The sequence below is a fragment of the Lutra lutra genome, chromosome 8, assembly GCF_902655055.1.
Source record: "Lutra lutra chromosome 8, mLutLut1.2, whole genome shotgun sequence".
NCBI lineage: Eukaryota > Metazoa > Chordata > Mammalia > Carnivora > Mustelidae > Lutra > Lutra lutra.
In genome coordinates, this window is record NC_062285.1 from 99088169 (window position 1) to 99103630 (window position 15462).

The following is a 15462-nucleotide window of genomic DNA, read 5'->3' on the forward strand; positions in this document are numbered from 1 at the left end:
CATGCCCTGTGAACAAGTTTTTGGGACAACATTCTTGAATTTATGTGAAAACTGAAGATAGTCTTCAAGAGCCAACCAGGGTACATGTAAAGAGGTTAGAGAAAGGACTTGCAGAAAGCTCAATCTATCTCCACGATTAACTGACATGAGAACAGCTGGCTACTGTTAAATCTCATTTTCTGGTAGAGTCAAATAACTCTTTTTAATCTCTGATATGGCTCTCAATTGTCTGGTATCTAAAGTAGTGATTCTCGAACTTCATTAAGCATCAGGATTACCTAGAGTGATTCTTCAAACATGGGATATGTAGCCTCACCCTCAAAATTTCTGATTCAGTAGGTTTGGGGTAGGACCCAAGAATTTGCACTTGTAACAAGTTTTCAGATGATACTGATGCTGCTGGTTTGGAGACCACTCTGAGATTCACTAATCCTGTTTGCATGTAGTAGACATTTTTTTATTAATGTTTTAATTTTTTACATAAACATATAATGTATTTTTATCCCCAGGGGTACAGGTTGTAGTAGATATTTTATAGGTAAATGCTCTGAAATATAAATCATCTTATAAACATTGCTGTTGCTATAATTTCTGTTTCTTTCCCTTGAATAAATAGCTAAATAGTTAAACTTGGGAAAGGCAGGAGAATAACTTTTGATAATGGGAAACAGAATGCTATATAGATGCAGAGGAAGCTAAATCCATCCCAGAAGCTTCTGAATAATGAGAGAGAATCCTCCAGATAACAATCAACTAAGAAGTTGTTATTTTTCCCTAAAGCTAGGTAGGGAGGTCAATAGAACCTCTTCCATCATAACAATGGCAGAATGTTTTAGCTGCATTTACAGTCACTTTTCAGAGTGCCTATTATCTGAATTCTTTGATATAAATTAACTTGTGCTTGCTTTGCCCCCAGACCCTTTTTTACCTCAAAACCCACCAAAGATAGATTCTCTTCAAAGGGAAGGTCAGAATTTAGGGAAGGCATCCCTTACCTAAATGTTTAAGAAGAAAAAAGGAGGACTAGGGGAGCCTAGGTAGCTCAGTCGGTTAAGTGTCTGCCTTTGGTTGGGGTCATGATCCCAGTGTCCCGGGATCAAGCCCCACATCGGGCTCCTTGCTCAGTGGGGAGTCTGCTTCTCCCTCTCCCTCTGCTGCTCCCCCTGCTTGTGATCTCTCTCTTTTTCTCTCTCTCTATCTGTTAAATAAATAAATAAATAAATACAATATTAAAAAAAAAGAAAAGAAAAGAAAAGAGTAGGACTAGTTTTTTGGTCCAAGTGCTTAAAGAAGAGGAGGCAAGACCTGGGGTCCCACTTAAAATTTGCCAGCTCTGCTTTGTGCAAATGCAAAAGGTGCTCTTTCTAACTTTGATTTAAAATACTGGATAATTTTTGGATAGATGGCAGGAAATTCTGATGAGGAAAGAGTATTTTCTTAATCTGCATAAAGTCTCCAATTGGGTTGGTAAGCCCAAAAGAATCTCAGGTTAGGGGAGTTTGGTGAGACAAGAAGAGACAAAGTGTAGAAACTAGTGTGACAGTCTGATGCCCAGGCCACAATTCTGGGAGTTCTTTCCTATTTGTTTTGATGCCAGAAATCTTCCACGTGGGTGGTCTGAGAGAAGCACCAATGACAGCGATACTTCTCTGATGTTTCAGAGCTAAGTGGAACCAGAGATGCAGCACAAATCCACTGCTTTGGGATAGCTTACCAGAAGAGGGTATCCATAGTGACTAAGAGTTGTATGGCTTATGTCTCTCAAGATCTCTCCTAATGATTGTCTTATCATTTTCTGAGTCATACTATCACCCTGCTCATGCCTAACAACTTGTTTACCAATTTTATAGTTGTTGAATATGCAAGACCTTAAGCTGCACATTTTCAGAGTCATCAAATAGTTGGAAGTGATATCCTGCACGAATCTCAAGTCTTCTCATAGTCACCATTCAGGTATCTGTGAGGATGCATCCCAGAAACAGCCATTAATATTCTTAAACCACAAGAGGATTCTGGAAATTCGGTGGCATAAGGGGTTGGGAAGGACATATCCTATCTCTACCATTGGGCAAGGCTAAGGCATGTCAGTATCATCCATGGAATGTACTTATAGAGGAGGGAATATCTCTGTTAGACATAGGTAGTCTTGTTGCCTGCATCTTGGCATTTCATTCATTTATTAAGTAGCAAATGGACCAGAAATATCTGGTTCGGTTGAAGTGATGTATTGACCTTCCTGTGACTGCAGACATGAAGACTGAGAAAACTTCATGAAAGCTAACATTTATTGAACATACTTACAACACGCCAGATACAATGCTAAGCTTTTTTAAGTCTCATCTCATTGAATTTTCCAGCAACCCTTTACAGCACGTATTTTCATTTTCTCATCTTAAATATGGGGAACTGAGACTTAAGTCCTATAACCCATCTAAGGTGAGACACTTGGGAAGGGAAAGAGCCATTCCTCATGTCTTCCTGACTCTAGAGCACAGCATTACACTGACTCTGCTGAGAGAGTTGTGCAATTATTGTATTCCAGTTTAGATTCAAGGGTGTGACAATATGACACTGACCAGTATCCGTGAGAGGGACACAAACAAGAGTGAGGGGTCAGAGTAGGTCAAGGGAGATTACAAGTTCAGAAGATGAAAAGAGAGGGTGACATGGAGTACAGATAATACCATAACTGCCCATGGCCAAACTTTTCTTCAGTATCCTAATAACACCAGTCGCATAAGACACTTCAGAAAACAATCATTCCATCATTAAGTACGTTCACTGTATGCTGCAGTGGATAGCTGCTTCTTAAAGATTAAGAGTATACATTAGCTTCTTACCAGAACCTGTGAAATGTTAGTTTTACTCAACATTTTTCAAACATTCAGCTGCAGATCTCTTTTATGTGTAACAACAAATTCTCCAGAAGATTCTACTGCCTTAGTGAAATGAGATTAGTAGCCAATTTCAGAAACACACTGAGGTTATATCAGAATATTATCTTCTATTATTGTATTGCATTTAAAATTTTAATTTTTAAATTTAAGCTCCTAACTAGCTATAAATAGTTCATTCCAAAATAAGTTATTTTAACTATTTTTTCTATTTTCTATAATATTCAATAAATAATTAAACAATATATTCAGGTATTAACAATCAGAAATACTTGTTTAAAGACCTTAATATCATTTATAATCATTCTTCTGGTGCCACAATTGGGAAGAATAAGGTGAGGTGGAAATGGTATGATTTTGTAGCCAGATAGACATGACACCGAAACAAAGCAAGAAGAGGTTGGTGTAACCTGTTAATGGGCCTGAAGGATTATCATTCAGGTGCTCACCAGCTGTCTAACTAAAGGTTTTATTTTTTTTATTTTTATTTTTTTAAAGATTTTATTTATTTATTTGACAGAGAGAGATCATAAGAGGCAGAGAGGCAGAGAGGCAGGCAGAGAGAGAGAGAGAGAGGGAAGCAGGCTCCCTGCTGAGCAGAGATCCCGATGCGGGACTCGATCCCAGGACCCTGAGATCATGACCTGAGCCGAAGGCAGCGGCTTAACCCACTGAGCCACCCAGGCGCCCTAACTAAAGGTTTTAAATGGCACACGAGAGAGATGGCACAATTTCCTGTGATACAGAATTCTTATAAGGAAAAAGATGCAAATATGAGTTTAACTCAATAGGAAAGTACTTAAAATCTAGAACATAGGATATCCTTGCTGTTTTGTCTCCAGCACTCTCCCTTAAGGACCTACTACTTGGGGCATCTGCATAGCTTAGTTGATTGAGCATTTGACTCTTTTTTTTTTTTTTTAAGATTTTATTTATTTATTTGACAGAGATCACAAGCAGGCAGAGAGAAAGGGGGAAGCAGGCTCCCTGCTGAGCAGAGAGCTCGATGTGGGGCTCGATCCCAGGACCCTGGGATCATGACCTGAGCCAAAGGCAGAGGCTTTAACCCACTGAGCCACACAGGTGCCCCAAGCATCTGACTTTTTATCTCAGTTCAGGTCTTGATTTCAGGGTCATGAATTCAAGCACCACGTTGGGCCCTGTGTTGGGTCATGCTGGGTATAGATCTTACTTAAAAAAATAAATAAAAGGACCTACTTCTCATCCCACCCATACTGTTCCTATATGTTATTTTGCTATAGTGATTCTATAACCCTGGGAGCAAACTGGTGATCAAATACTTCAATGAGATTTAAATTATTTTTATTATGAAATAATTGTAAACTAAAGGGACTTATGAGAATATCCTTTATACCCATCATGCAGATTCAGCATAGTTTCTCTCTCTCTCCATATGCATGCACATATATTTTTTCCCAAGCTATTTGTAAGTAAGTTGAAGACATTATGCACCTTTATCCATAAATAAACTTCTGTGTGTATTTTCTGAGAGTGAGGACATTCTTAATTATAGTATTATGGATTGCAAAATGATGAAGTATTCCTCTTATATCTGTATGCAAGTCCTTTTGTAATGTGACTTTGCTGCGGCTTCTATCAAGGGGGAGAGTCTATTTCTTCACTCTCAAATCTGGGTTTAGCCATGTGACTTGCCTTGGACACAGGACATTAAACGTTAATGTAAGCAGAAGCTTGAAAAGTGCTTATGCTTTGGGGCTTGCCCTCTCTTGATGCTGGGAACCTTTCTGCCACCATGTGAACAAGCCTGGGCTAGGCTGCTGGAGGATCAGAGACATGCAGCTGTCATTTCTGCTGACATCAAGCCAAGTGTCATTAACAAGTGAGGCTATCTAGACGATACAGCTCCCGCAGAAACGGCTCAGACTGTAAGAGTTACCCAGTCAACTCACAGAACCATGAGAAGGAATAAATACTTGTGGTTTTAAGCTATTAAGTTTTAGGGTGGTTTGTTGCACACCAACAAAGTAAAATGACCAAACCAGAAAATTTAATACAATATTATTATCCAAGCCATATTCAGGTTCTTCCAGTTGTCCCAAAAATGTGCTTTGATAGCATTTTTTCTCTCCAATCCATGTTCAATTCCAAGATGATACAGTGTAATTAACTGTCATGTTTCTCTCTCTTCTTTTTCTAGTTTTCACATTATTATTTTTGCACATGTAAAAAGCTGTACATAATTTTTATTATTATTTTATACAACTGGATATGTTTGGAGATAAGCATATACCCTTAAAGTCAGCTCCACAATCTATGCCACAAACTTATCACCTCCAAAAGTTTTCTTCTACCCTTTTATTATTATTATCAGTATTATTCTTATTGTGATGAGGATACTTACAAGATCTACCATCTTAGGAAATTTTTAAGCACTCAGTATTGCCTTGCTATCTATGGGCACTGTTTTATATAGTATATATTTAGGATTTATTCACTTTATATAATGAAAACTTTTTACTATTTGACTAATACTTCTGTTTTCCTCTTCTCTCAGCCCCTGGCAACCACCATTTCTCTCTCTTTCTGTGAACTGACAATTTATTCAACATATAAATGGTATCATGTATTTATTTTCTGTGTCTGGCTTATTTAACTTATTATAATATCCTCTCAAGTTTATCAATGTTGTTGTAAATGGAAGGATTTCGTTCATCTTTAAAACCAAATAATATTCCATTGTATGTATGTTCCTCATTTTTAAAATCCACTCATTCATCAATGGACCTCTAGGTTGCTTCCATGTCTTGGCTATTATAAATAGAGCTGCAATGAACATGGGAGGGCAGCTATCCCTTTGAGACCCTGATTTCAATTCCTTTGGATATGTACCCAAATGTGGAATTGCCGGATCACATGGAAGTTCTACTTACAGTTTTTTGAGGAGCATTCATACTGTTTTCCATGATTACTGTATCAATTTACCTGTCCAGTGTAACAATAATAAATAAATAAATTGCACATTGTACACTGTATAAGGGTTCCCTCTTTATATTCTTGCCAACATTCTGATTTTTTTTTTTTTTGTAATAGCTATTCTAACAAGTGTGGGGTGATATCTTATTGTGGTTTTGATTTATATTTCCCTAATGATTAGTGATATTGAATACCTTTTAATATACCTGTTGGCTAGTTGTATGACATCTTTGGAGAAATGTCCATTCAGTTTCTCTGGCCATTTTTATTTTATTTATTTTTATTTTTTATTATTTTTATTTTATTATGTTATGTTAGTCATCAGTTTTTGATGTAGTGTTCCATGATTCATTGTTTGCATGTAACACCCAGTGCTCTGTGCAATCGTGTCCTCCTTTTTTTTTTTTAAAGATTTTATTTATTTATTTGACAGAGAGAGATCATAAGTAGGCAGAAAGGCAGGCAGAGAGAGAGGGGGAAGCAGGCACCCTGCCGAGCAGAAAGCCCGATGTGGGGCTAGATCCCAGGACCCTGAGATCACGACCTGAGCCAAAGGCAGAGGCTTAACCCACCAAGCCACCCAGGTGCCCCAATCGTGTCCTCCTTAATACCCAACACCAGGCCTAACCATCCCCTCATGCCCTTCCCTTCTAAAACCCTCTGTTTGTTTCTCAGAGTCCATAGTCTCTCATGGTTCATCTCCCACTCTGATTCCGCCCCCCTTCACTTTTCCCTTTCTTCTCTTAATGTTCTCCATGCTATTCCTTATGTTCCACAAGTAAGTGAAACCATATGATAATTGACTTTCTTTGCTTGACTTATTTCACTTAGCATAATCTCCTCCAGATCCATCCATGTTGATGAAAAAGTTGGGTATTCATCCTTTCTGATGGCTGAGTAATATTCCATTGTGTATATGGACCACACCTTCTTTATCCATTCGTCTGTTGAAGGGCAACTTGGCTCCTTCCATAGTTTAGCGATTGTGAACGTTGCTGCTATGAACATTGGGGTGCATATGGCCCTTCTTTTCACCACATATGTGTCTTTGAGAGTAAATACCCAGTAATGCAATTGCCAGGTCATAAGGTAGCTCTATTTTTAATTTTTTGAGGAAATTCCACACTGTTTTCCAAAGTGACTTTACCAACTTGCATTCCCACTAACAGTGTAAGAGGGTTCCCCTTTCTTCTTTTTTTTTTTTTTAAAGATTTTTATTTGTTTATTTCACAGACAGATCACAAGTAGGCAGAGAGGCAGGCAGAGAGAGAGAGAGAGAGAGAGCGAGAGAGGAGGAGGCAGGCTCCCTGCCGAGCAGAGAGCCCGATGTGGGACTCAATCCCAGGACTCTGGGATTATGACCTGAGCCAAAGGCAGAGGCTTTAACCACTGAGCCACCCAGGCACCCGGTTCCCCTTTCTCCACAACTTTTCCAACATATGTTGTTTCTTGCTTAGTCAATTGTTGTCATTCTAAGTGGTGTGAGGTGGCATCTCAGTGTGGCTCTGATTTGAATTTCCCTGATGGCTAATGATGTTGAACATTTTTTCGTATGTCTATTAGCCATTTGTATGTATTCTTTGGGGAAGTATCTGTTCATATCGTCTGCCCATTTTTTAACTTGATTATTTGGTTTTTTTGGGTGTTGAGTTTGAGAAGTTCTTTATAGATCGTGGATATCAGCCCTTTGACTATAGTGTCATTTGCAAATATCTTCTCCCATTCCGTGGATTGCCTCTTTGTTTTGTTGACTGTTTACTTTGCTGTGCAGAAGCTTTATATCTTGATGAAATGCCAAAAGTTCATTTTCACTTCTGTTTCTCTTGCCCTTGGAGACGTGTCTTGAAAGAAGTTGCTGTGTCTTTGGCCATTTTTAAATTGGGTTATCATACTTCCTGATTTCAAAATATGTTACAAAACTATAGTAATCAAAAGAGTATGGTACTGGCATAAAAATAGATATATAGATCAACAGAATGGAATAACAGAGCCCCCAATATACTCATACACATAAGGCTAACTGATCTTTGACAAGGTCCAACAATACAATGTGGGGAAAAGATAGTCTCTTAAATAAATCACATTAAGAAAACTGGATGTCCACATGCAGAAAAATCAATTTGGACCCTTATCTTATGCTACTTATAAAACTCAACTCAAAATGGATTAAAGACGTAAATGTAGGACCTGAAACTCTAAAACATGCTAGAAGAGCTCCTGGACATTTGTTTTAGCAATGATGTGTCATGGGTATGAGATCACAATCACAGGCAACAAAAGCAAACACAGATAGGTGGGATTAAAAACTTCTGCATAACAAAGGGAATAATGAACAAAACAAAAGGCAACCTATGAAATGGGAGAAAATATTTGTAAATCATATATCTGATGAAAGGTTAATATCTAAAATATATAAGGAACTTACACAAGTTAATGTCCTGTCTCTTTAATTTTCTTTGGTCTAGAACTTTTAGCTGTTTTTTTTTTTTCATAACTGACATTTTTGAAGAGTACAGAGCAGGTTTTTTTTGAAGAATGTCTTCCAGTTTGAGTTTGTGTGATATTTCCTTGTGATTAAAATATTACATTTAGGGGCGCCTGGGTGGCTCAGTGGGTTAAGCCTCTGCCTTCGGCCCGGGTCATGATCTCAGGGTCCTGGGATCGAGTCCCGCGTCAGGCTCTCAGCTCAGCGGGGAGCCTGCTTCCCTCTCTCTGTCTCTCTGCCTGCTTCTCTGTCTACTTGTGATCTCTCTCTGTCAAATAAATAAACAAAATATTTTAAAAATATTACATTTATTTTTTTGCAAGAATACTACATAAATGATCTTGTATCCTTCTCAGTGCTTAAGATCAAAAGGCACATAATGTTAATTTGTCTCATTATTGGTTATGTTAACTTTGACATTTCATTAAAGTTGTGTCCACTAGGTTTCTCCACTGTAAGATTACCACATTTCCCTTTGCTATTATTAGATATCACCACACCAGGGAGGGGATTGGAAGGCCCTAAAACAATGCATTGAGGAAGAACAAGGTAGAACCAGTACTCTTAATTCCTCTGGTATTACCAATACTGATCTAGAAACCTGGACTATGGCACACTTTATTGATAATATTGGGTATGGATTTCTTTTTTGTCAATCCAACTGTATAGGCAGCCCATCAAACTGCTCACCAGAGGGTCCTAAAAATACTACCATTAGAGCCACGGGTGACCATGCTCAGATTTGCAAAAGGTTCATGTAGCTCATCCCAGGTTATGGACATTTGAGAGCCCAGGCACTCCTATGTTGGGAACAGAAAAATTACCTAAACAGAACCAACCTGATTATACCATGACTATGGGATAGATATCATTGGAACTGTGGACTTCATTCTGTCACATTATAGGATAGTGGTTGATTTCCACTGACTGGCCATGCTGCCCAGGTATTTATTGGGTATCCCAGTGGTTGTATAGCACAAATCTTTGGTGATGCCTTCTACCTGGGTTGTTGAGCTACAGCAGCCTGGGGTTTCCCTGAACACAGGGGAGAATCTGCTCCACAGAAACAAAAATTGCGAAACTCCCCTCTCTTCAACACCAAATGGGCACATTTTATTTTCTACTGGTACAATCATTTGGCCACTATCTTTGACCCCTCCATCAGCCCAAAGGATATTACAGCACACATAGACGCCCTCATTAAATTTATCCAACAATCCTTAATGGATAGCCAGCAAAGCATGTCTTTACTGAACACTGAAATGTGTCTGATGAGAAAAAGCTGTCTTCTAAAATAGGTTGGCCTTGGACATTATTATTGGCTCATGAGGAGGCACCTGTGCCATTATCCAAACAGAATGTTTTGTATTCATACTTGATAAGTCTGCTAATACATCATCTTTATTAAATCAGATGAGGATACAAGTGTGGCTTGAATGACCCCCTAGCCAAGGGGATTTAATAAATCAGTGGTTCAGATTAAGGGGCTCTTGGTGGACAAAGGTTTTACTTATGTTGACTATCATCTTTTTTTTTTTTTAATTTTTTTTTTATTTTTTATAAACATATATTTTTATCCCCAGGGGTACAGGTCTGCGAATCGCCAGGTTTACACACTTCACAGCACTCACCATAGCACATACCCTCCCCAATATCTATAACCCCACCCCCCTCTCCCAACCCCCTCCCCCCATCAACCCTCAGTTTGTTTTGTGAGATTAAGAGTCACTTATGGTTTGTCTCCCTCCCAATCCCATCTTGTTTCATTTACTCTTCTCCTACCCCCTCAACCCCCCATGTTGCATCTCCTCTCCCTCATATCAGGGAGATCCTATGATAGTTGTCTTTCTCCGATTGACTTATTTCGCTAAGCATGATACCCTCTGGTTCCATCCACGTCGTCGCAAATGGCAAGATTTCATTTCTTTTGATGGCTGCATAGTATTCCATTGTGTATATATACCACATCTTCTTTATCCATTCGTCTGTGGATGGACATCTACGTTCTTTCCATAGTTTGGCTATTGTAGACATTGCTGCTATAAACATTCGGGTGCACGTGCCCCTTCGGATCACTACGTTTGTATCTTTAGGGTAAATACCCAGCAGTGCAATTGCTGGGTCATAGGGTAGTTCTATTTTCAACATTTTGAGGAACCTCCATGCTGTTTTCCAGAGTGGTTGCACCAGCTTGCATTCCCACCAACAGTGTAGGAGGGTTCCCCTTTCTCCGCATCCTCGCCAGCATCTGTCATTTCCTGACTTGTTAATTTATATGGAACCAGAAAAGACCTTGAATAGCCAAAGGAATATTGAAAAAGAAAGCCAAAGTTGGTGGCATCACAATTCCGGACTTCAAGCTCTATTACAAAGCTGTCATCATCAAGACAGCATGGTACTGGCACAAAAACAGACACATAGATCAATGGAACAGAATAGAGAGCCCAGAAATAGACCCTCAACTCTATGGTCAACTAATCTTCGACAAAGCAGGAAAGAATGTCCAATGGAAAAAAGACAGCCTCTTCAATAAATGGTGTTGGGAAAATTGGACAGCCACATGCAGAAAAATGAAATTGGATCATTTCCTTACACCACACACGAAAATAGACTCAAAATGGATGAAGGATCTCAATGTGAGAAAGGAATCCATCAAAATCCTTGAGGAGAACACAGGCAGCAACCTCTTCGACCTCAGCCGCAGCAACATCTTCCTAGGAACATTGCCAAAGGCAAGGGAAGCAAGGGCAAAAATGAACTATTGGGATTTTATCAAGATCAAAAGCTTTTGCACAGCAAAGGAAACAGTTAACAAAACCAAAAGACAACTGACAGAATGGGAGAAGATATTTGCAAATGACATATCAGATAATGGGCTAGTGTCCAAAATCTATAAAGAACTTAGCAAACTCAATACCCAAAGAACAAATAATCCAATCAAGAAATGGGCAGAGGACATGAACAGACATTTCTGCAAAGAAGACATCCAGATGGCCAACAGACACATGAAAAAGTGCTCCATATCACTCGGCATCAGGGAAATACAAATCAAAACCACCATGAGATATCACCTCACACCAGTCAGAATGGCTAAAAAAAAAAAAAAAAAAAAAGACTATCATTATCTTAATCTGTGTTTTCTCTTGCACATGTCTGTATTATTGCTGTGTTATCTGCTTTCAGTGTAGCCAAAGAGTCACCAAACAAGGTGCTCCCATGCCAGTGATGTGCTGACTGCTCAGGTCACATTGAGGAAGAGGGGGCAAGTAAGATTGATTGTAGGAGCTTCTCATGATGGGAGGGGTGTTGGGAGGAGGTTATAGAGAGGATGTGACCGCAGGTTGACCCCCAGGCAACTGGAGGCTCCTCATACACTTTTCTGTCATTAGAATGTATGTTCCACCCATCATACCTGTAGCTGGGGCCATTTTAAGAACATCCTTGAGAGAATGATGTGTTGTTGAGACCATCTGGACTAGATACTTAACTGAACCCAGTGAAAGACTCTATATAAACTTTTAAGATTCTAGTACATGTGTACAGAGATCTATTCATCTGAGAGCTGCTGGAGATAAGCTTCAAGTAAGTTCCTTTGTACATTAAACCTGCCATCTATCAGCTGGAGTGGCCTGTCTCTTTTTTGGGCCTCTCCTTGCCCTTTGTGTCCATGGGTCAATTTCAGATTTCATCTGGGAAACCAAAAGAGTATTGCTTGCCAGAGAATCCTGGTCTGGCCAAAATTGCTGGTCCTTTATACTCTCACCCTGAGAAAGGTGTGATCTCAGGCTGAGTGACTCTCGAAATTGAGGCAGATCCCAAAAGAGTTTGATAGTATGGATGCTCTCTGATGGTCACCCTCCCCACACCTTGGCAGCAGATCTTTCCGGGCAGTTCGTCTCTGTGTCTACCACACCAACATACTCAAAATGTGAGTGATATGTATTTATATGAGTAAACATATGCGGTCCCTCAGTTAGTTAAAACTAATTGTGTGCATTAATGTAGTGGTATGCTTTTCCTAAAGAGCTGTTATTAAATTGATGATGCATGTACAGCCAATGTCATCTTAGAGTGAAAAAGATAGAGCAATTGAGATTTGAGTCATTAAATGAAAAGTGGTCATTAACTTGTTTGAACGTTTCCTGTCCTATCCCATTTATTTCATAGTATATAAAGGAACTTTGAAAACTTTACTTTCAAAAGAGTTACTTCTCATTCAGAGGAAATGATAGTAGCAAAACCAAAATGGTCATTTTGGTATTTTGATACTAGGGTTCTTGTGGATTTATTTAAAAGAACAAGTTGAATAATACCTTACAGAGCGGCAGAAAGCATATAAGAAGAACAAGATAAATAATGGAAAATAAAAAGTTTTTTTTTTTTTTTTCCAGTGGTAAGGAAGCTTGGGCAGTCCCATACATCATGGTGACAAGTGAGTGGTGATAACAATAAAAGATATTCTTGGAATGGATATCCCCACAATTCAAGTGACTGGCCTTAGTCCAGGTCTTTATTTCTAGGTCTTAAAAATGATATGTGTCTGAGCATCACCAAAGGGTTTTTTTTTTATTGGAAATTGCTATAACTAAGGACAGATATGATTGGAATTTGGAAGGCAACATTTATCATTGCTAAATTGGATTGCTTATATTTATAGTTCTTTCAAAAGTCCCAAACATGGAAGGTTTCCACTTGCAACAATTCTACTATATTGTATGTTGGCTCAAAAAATATGAGAATGAGGTACTTTTGAGACTTGATTTTATAAATACAGTTTGGCAAATATACATTGTGCCTGGAACCCTAATACCAGGAGGTCTCATCAATTCAGCTCCCTCAGTGGCGTTTATATAGGAATGTGTGCTAAACACAGGCATGCAGAAGATGAAATAAATAGCTACAATACAAATGCTTCAACCTACAGTCTAGCAACTGTAAGACCAATGAGGACAAAATTAGGAAATTTCTGTAAATATTATCATAAATAAATATACACTATAAATTCTACACATGCAGAATAATGACTAAATCCAAACCAACCTATTTTCTACAAAACTAGGATTATAGCATGCCACGATGAGGTGTGGATTTAGACAAAGAAACATTTTTTTCTTTTTTAAAAAATGAAAAGTTTTATACTGCATAGCTGCCCAAGACTTCAGACAGCTATGCAACTGTGCCCAAATATGTAAAATGATTAACTATCATTAGAGTCTATATATTTATATTAACCAGCAATCATGACTTCTAGGCCTACAAAAGGAAGACAAACAAAACAAGGGAATACTTAGAACTGTGTTTTAACTTCACTCCATACTCTGTTTTGTTAGAGGAAGCTTCAAGATACATATTCCAGCCATTGCAGGGGGAAAGGGCCCATTGTCTTCTTTTGTGAAAGAAAAAAAACCAAAGACGCTATTGAGAGCTAAGTCTGGGGGCTATAAGTGCCAAATATGTAAATGAAAAGTATCAAATAGGTTTTTGAAGATCGTTTTATACATGCATTTCAGAAAATGAGCAATTTGTATGATGTCAAGCACCATTAATTGAAATCTTTGTGCCCTTGCTTTGATAAATTTGCCTCACTAACTTGATCCAGAAGCTTTTTTGATTAAATAGCTTATATTTCTAAGTTAAAAAAATACATAGGAGGAGTATTTATTTTGACTTAGTTTGGCAGGATGGTGCTGCGAGTAGAAAGCTGTATTATATATCAGGAAATGCAGGCTCAGATATTAAATCATCAGATAACACACACTACTATCATAAATAATAATATTTGTAATAACAACTAATAGCAACAGCATCGACAATATCAAGCCCAAATTTAAAATGGCAAAAAAATAATGACAATAAATATACTGGTTTGGAACTATAAAAACCGATTTAAAACAATCTTGTCCAATAAACCATACATTTTATTCCCTAAAACTAATAATATGAGGGAACCTATGCTTATAACTATTCTAAATAGAAGCATCTCAATAACAGAGGGGACCAATATTGGTGTTGCCTGTGGGTTTGACAAGATTTGATGAGAGATGGAAATTGAAGAATATCAAAGAGGTAGAGGTAGTTATCTTGCTGAGTGGAGTGGTTTCAGAATGGCTAAAGGGAGATAGTACACATCTGGAGACTCTATTACGCTTCAACATCAGTTAAAAAGTTACTGCTTCCTGCTACTTGTCATACATCAGCGTATTTCTAACCCCAATAGAAGATATGATAATGTATTTGACCAGTACTGTTAAATTGACTTAAGAACTGATTTATCTGACCTGCATAAACAAACATAAATTATAAGTCCAGGGTGAGAAATACCACGTATTTCTTTAAAATGAATAGAAATATCTTTGAGACTACGTACTATGAGAAATTTCCTACAGAGGTAATTCCCACCAACTGAAGATATATGGAAGCCACCATTTGGAAGTTTCCCAAATGTCACTGAAACAATATGGCCTTGAGAAGAGATAAATTAGACAGATGGAACCATGCAAGTGTAACCTATTGGAAATCTGAGCAGGAGGTGACTGATAAAATAAAAGCAGCTTGTAACCAGAAAGCTCGGGTTCTGACTTATTGCAGATTTCTGGTACAAGAGGTTCATGAAACACTTGGAGTTATTGCAGGATATATCATGAGTAAATCAGAATCCTGTACTTAATTAGACTGGAAAACAAGTAGCAAGGGTAAAGAACACTCGTTTGAAGTCACTAAAATTTAGATCAGTAATATTTTACTTATTTTCTATAAACCACTGGTGTCAGTTTTGTTATGGGAGATTGATCCTCTTGAGAGGGAAATATCTCCACGGATGAGCTTCAAGAATGTTACTAATCAAGGACGTTACTAGTCTTTCTTTATTTGCCTTCAGGTATTTCATTTTCTAGCCAACCCAGCACTGTCCCACATACCTTTTCTTTTCCCTGTCTCATGTCTTTGCTAATGCTCCCTGCTTTTCATTGGACCCCTGCAAACCATCTTTACCTATCCACATCTTACCTTCACACATCTTCTCAAGCCACTTTCTCCATGAAGCCATTTCTGATCATCCTTACTTAACCACACAGAATCTCCTCCCTGTCTGACCCATACAGCCATGACTCACTTATGGCTCTTTTGCTG